This window comes from Heterodontus francisci, unplaced genomic scaffold, assembly GCF_036365525.1.
Source record: "Heterodontus francisci isolate sHetFra1 unplaced genomic scaffold, sHetFra1.hap1 HAP1_SCAFFOLD_735, whole genome shotgun sequence".
NCBI classification, from domain to species: Eukaryota; Metazoa; Chordata; class Chondrichthyes; order Heterodontiformes; family Heterodontidae; genus Heterodontus; species Heterodontus francisci.
The window spans coordinates 162596-168624 of record NW_027140978.1 but is presented as its reverse complement, the minus strand read 5'-3'; positions in this window follow the sequence as shown (position 1 = coordinate 168624).

Below are 6029 nucleotides of genomic sequence, written 5' to 3'. Positions count from 1 at the left end.
TGGGATTAGCATCCTTGAAAGTTGAAAAATAACCACAGCCGGATGAAATGTACCCCAGGCTGTTCGAAGAAGCAAGAGAAGAAATAGCAGAGGGTCTGCCCACCATCATTTTCCAATCCTCACTAGATACAGTTGTGGTGCTGGAGTATTGGAGAATTGCTAACATTGTACCTCTGTTTAAAAAGGGAGCGAAGGATAGTCTGAATAATTACACGCCAGTCAGTCTAACCTCAGTAGTGGGCAAATTATTGGAATCCATTCTGAGAGACGGGATAAACTGTCACTTAGAGAGGCTCAGGTTTATCAAAGATAGTCAGCATGGATTTGTTAAGGGACGCTCTTGTTTGACCAAATTGATCGAATTTTTTGAAGATGTTACAAGGAATATAGATAAGGGTAGTGCAGTTGATGTGGTCTACATGGATTTGAGCAAGGCTTCTGACAAGGTCCCACATGAGAGACTGGTTCAAAAAATAAAATCCAATGGCATCCAGAGAAATGCAGCAAGTCGGATACAAAATTGGCTCAGTGGCAGGAAACAAAAGGTAATTATTGACAAGTATTTTTGCGACTGGAGGACTGTTTCCAGTGTCATTCCACAGGGCTCAGTAATGGGTCACCTGCTTTCTGTGGTCTATATTAAAGATTTAGACGTAAATGTAGGGGGTATGATCAAGACTTTTGCAGACGACACAAAGATTGGCCATGTGGTCGATAGCGAGAAGGCTGCAGGAAGATATTGACGGTCTGGTCAGATGGGCAGCAAAATGGGATTCGAAACGGATAAGTGTGAGGAGCTCAAACAAGCAAAGGAATACACGATTACTAGGACAATACTGAGAAGTGTAGAGCAAGTAAGGAACTTTGGAGTGAATGCCCACATATCCCTGAAGATAGCAGGATTGGTCAATAAGGCAGTTAAGAATGCATATGGAATCATTTCCCTTTTTAGCTGAGGTATAGAATGTAAGAGCTGGGAGGTTATGCTGGAACTGTATAAAACATTGGTTAGGCCACATCTTGAATACTTTGTGCAGTTCTGGTAACCACATTACAGAAAGGAAGTAACTGCACGAGAGAGGGTACACAGGAGATTTATGAGGATGTTGCTCGGACTGGAAAAATGCAGCTATGAGGAAAGATTGGATAGGCTGGGGTTGTTCTCCTTGGAACAGAGAAGGCTGAGGGGAGATCTGATTGAACTGAACAAAATTTTGTGGAGCCTGGATAGAGTGGAGGTGAAGGCTCTATTCACCTTAGCAGAAAGGTCAGTGACTAGGGGACATATATTTAAAATGATTGGTAGAACTTTCAGAAGGGAGTTGAGGAAAAACATGTTCACACAGAAATACAAAATTGTCTCAGTGACAGGAAACAAAGGGTAATTGTTGACGGGTTTTGACTGGAGGACTTTCCCGTGGTTTTCCACAGGGCTTGGTACTTGGTCCCTTGCTTTTAGTGAGGGTCTGGAACTCAGTTCCTGAAAGGATGGTTGAGGCAGAAGCCCTCTACTGATTCAACAAGAGTCTGAATGTGTACCTCAAGTGTCATAATCTGCAGGGCTATGGATTAAATGCTGGAAGGTGGGATAAGAATAGGTGGATAACTTTTCGGCTGGCACAGCCACGATGGGCCAAGTGGCCTCTTTCTGTGCCTTAAATTTTCAACGATTCTATGATTCTATAACACGAATCACGCTATCCTCGTTAACACTCACAATTCTGTCAACAAACTATCAAGACTATCAGAAATGATTTTCCATGAAGCTATCCCTGCTGCTTGTCATTTATTAAGATATGATTTTACAAGCAAGAAATATTTTTGTGCTGGGTTACGGCCTCCAGAATTTTCCAAGAATCAACATTAGACTGATAGTTACAGAACTTATCCAACCTCCCCTTTTTTAAACAGGGTGTAACATTTACAGCCCTCCAGTTCTCTGGCATCATTTTTTTAATTCATTCATGGGATGTGGACATCGCTGGATAAGCCAGCATTTGTTGTCCATCCCTAATTACCCTTGAGAAGGTGGTGGTGAGCTGCCTTCTTGAACCACTGCAATCCACGTGGGGTATGTACACCCACAGTGCTGTTAGGAAGGAAGTTCCAGTATGTTGACCCAGCGACAGTGAAGGAACTGCAAGATAGTTTCAAATCAGCATGGTGTGTGGCTTGGAGGGGAACTTGCAGGTGGTGGTGTTTCCATACATCTGCTGCCCTTGCCCTTCTATGTGGTAGAGGTTGTGTGTTTTGAAGGTGCTGTCTAAGGAGCCTTGGTGTGTTGCTGCAGTGCATCTTACAGATGGTACACACTGCTGCCACTGTGCGTCGGTGGTGGAGGGAGTGAATGTTGTGGATGGGGTGCCAATCATAATGCCGAGCTTCTTGAGTGTTGTTGGAGCTGCAGCCATCCAGACAAGCAGACAGAATTCCATCACACTCCTGACTTGTGCCCTGTAGATGGTGGACTGGCTTTGGGGAGTCAGGAGGTGAGTTACTCGCCTCAGGATTCCTCGCATATGACCTGCTCTTTTAGCCATGGTATTTATATGGCTATTCCTGTTCAGTTTCTGGTCAATAGTAGCCCCTGGGATGTTGATAGTGGGGGATTCAGTAATGGTAATGTCATTGAATGTCAACGGAGATGATTAGATTATCTCTTGTCGGAGATGGTCATTGCCTGGCACTAGTGCAGTGCGAATTATACTTGTCAATTATCAGCCCAAGCCATGATATTGTCCAAGTCTTGCTGCATTTCTGCACGGACTGCTTCAGTACTTTGGAGTCACGATTGGTCATGAAAATTGTGCAATCATCAGCGAACATCCCCACTTCTGACCTTATGATTGAAAGAATGTAACTGATGAAGCATCTGACGATAGTTAGGCCTAAGACACTACCCCGAGGAACTCTTGTGGTGATGTATTGGAGCTGATCTGATTGACCTGCAAAAACCACAACCATCTTCCTTTGCGCTAGGTATGACTCTAACCAGCAGAAAGTCCCCACCCCCCCCCCCCCCCCACCGCCCCGCCCCGCCGATTCCCACTGACTCCATTTTTGCTCGGGCTCCTTGATGCCATACTCAGTCAAATGCTGCCTTGATGTCAGGGCAGTCACTCATACCTCACCTATTGAGTTCAGCTCCTTTGTCCATATTTGAACCAAGGCAGAAATGAGGTCAAGAGCTATGTGACCATGGCGGAACCCAAACTGAGCGTCACTGAGCAGGTTATTGCTAAGCAAGTGCCGCTTGATGGCAGTGTCGATGACACCTTCCATCACTTTACTGATGATTGAGAATAGGCTGATGGGGCGGTAATTGGCCGGGTTGGACTTGTCCTGCTTTTTGTGTACAGGACATACCTGGGCAATTTTCCACATTGCAGGATAGAGGCCAATGTTGTAGCTGTACTGGAACAGCTTGATGGGGGAATGGAAGTTCTGGAGCACAGGTATTCAGTACTATTCCGGAATATTGTGACGGCTCATAGCCTTTGCAGTATCCAGTGCCTTCAGTAGTTTCTTGATATCACGCGGAGTGAATCGAACCCTGAGAAACAGGACTGTATACTCCGCTCCACCTCCAGTCTGAACAATCACTGTTCACCACTTCTCTCTGCTTTCTGTCCCTGAGTCAGTGTCATATCCACACCATCACTGTCACATTAATCCATGTCATAACAAGTCTATGAAATGTCATTTGATCACAGGCCTACTGAAAATCTATATACAGAAGAGGATATACATGAGTAGGGGCGCAAGATGTTGTCAAGGTTCTTAATAAGAACTTTGTATCTGTCTTAACAAAAGTGGGGGTGGGGGGCGATGCAGGTATTGTGGTTAAGGAGGAGGAGTGTGAATTATTGGATGTGATATACATAGGGAGAGAGGAAGTATTAATGGGATTAGCATCCTTGAAAGTTGATAAATCACCAGGGCCTGATGAAATGTACCCCAGGCTGTCAAATGAAGTGAGAGAGGAAATAGCAGAGGTTCTGACCATCATTTTCCAATCCTCACTGGATACAGGTGTAGTGCCAGAGGTTTGGTGAACTGTTAACATTGTACCTCTTTAAAATGGAGCAAGAGATATACCAAACAATTGCAGGCCAGTCAGTGTTACCTCAGTAGTGTGAAAATGATTGTAATCTATTCTCAGAGACAGGATAAACTGTCACTTAGAAAGGCTCAGGTCAATCAAGGACAGTCAGCATGGATTTGATAAGGGAAGATATTGTTTGACCAACTTGATTGAATTTGTCGACGAAGTAGCAAGGATGATAGATGAGGGTAGTGCAGATGATATGGTCTCCGTGGATTTTTGCAAGGCTTTTGACAAGGTCCCATGTGGCACACTAGTTAAAAAATTAAATCGCATGGAATCCAGGGAAACGCAGATACAAAATTGGCTCAGTGACAGGAAACAAAGGGTGATTGTTGATTTAGAATTTAGAACATTACAGCGCAGTACAGGCCCTTCGGCCCTCGATGTTGCGCCGACCTGTGAAACCATCTGACCTACATTATTCCATTTTCATCCATATATCTATCCAATGACCACTTAAATGCCCTTAAAGTTGGCGAGTCTACTACTGTTGCAGGCAGGGCGTTCCACGCCCCTACTACTCTCTGAGTAAAGAAACTACCTCTAACATCTGTCCTATATCTATCACCCCTCAACTTAAAGCTATGTCCCCTCGTGTTTGCCATCACCATCCCAGGAAAAAGACTCTCACTATCCACCCTATCGAAACCTCTGATTATCTTATTTGTCTCTATTAAGTCACCTCTCCTCCTTCTTCTCTCCAACGAAAACAACCTCAAGTCCCTCGGCCTTTCCTCATAAGACCTTCCCTCCATACCAGGCAACATCCTAGTAAATCTCCTCTGCACCCTTTCCAAAGCTTCCACATCCTTCCTATAATGCGGTGACCAGAACTGTACGCAATACTCCAGGTGCGGTCTCACCAGAGTTTTGTACAGCTGCAGCATGACCTCGTGGCTCCGAAACTCGATCCCCCTACTAATAAAAGCTAATACACCATATGCCTTCTTAACAGCTCCATTAACCTGGGTAGCAACCTTCAGGGATTTATGTACCTGGACACCAAGCTCTCTCTGTGCATCTTCACTACCAAGAATCTTCCCATTAGCCCAGTGCTCTGCTTTCTTGTTACTCCTTCCGAAGTGAATCACCTCACACTTTTCCGCATTAAACTCCATTTGCAATCTCTCAGCCAAGCTCTGCAGCCTATCTATGTCCCTCTGTACCCTAAAACATCCTTCGGCACTATCCACAACTCCACCGACCTTAATGTCATCCGCAAATTTACTAACTAACCCTTCTACACCCTGTTCCAGGTCATTTATAAAAATGACAAACAGCAGTGGCCCCAAAACAGATCCTTTCGCTAGACCACTAGTAACTAAACTCCAGGATGAACATTTGCCATCAACCACCACCCTCTGTCTTCTTTCAGCTAGCCAATTTCTGATCCAAAGCTCTAAATCACCTTCAACCCCATACTTCCGTGTTTTCTGCAATAGCCTACCGTGGGGAACCTTATCAAACGCCTTACTGAAATCCATATACACCACATCCACTGCTTTACCCTCATCCACCTGTTTGGTCACCTTCTCGAAAAACTCAATAAGGTTTGTGAGGCACGACCTACCCTTCACAAAACCGTGCTGACTATCGCTAATGAACTTATTCTTTTCAAGATGATTATAAATCCTGTCTCTTGTAATCTCTTCCAACATTTTACCCACAACCGAAGTAAGGCTCACAGGTCTATAATTACCAGGGCTGTCTCTACTCCCCTTCTTGAACAAGGGGACAACATTTGCTATCCTCCAGTCTTGCGGCATTATTCCTGTCGACAATGACGACATAAAGATCAAGGACAAAGGCTCTGCAATCTCCTCCCTATCTTCCCAGAGAATACTAGGATCTCCTTGATGGGTGTTTTACTGACTTGAGGTCTGTTTCAAGTGGCTTTCCACAGGGCTCATTTCTGGATCAC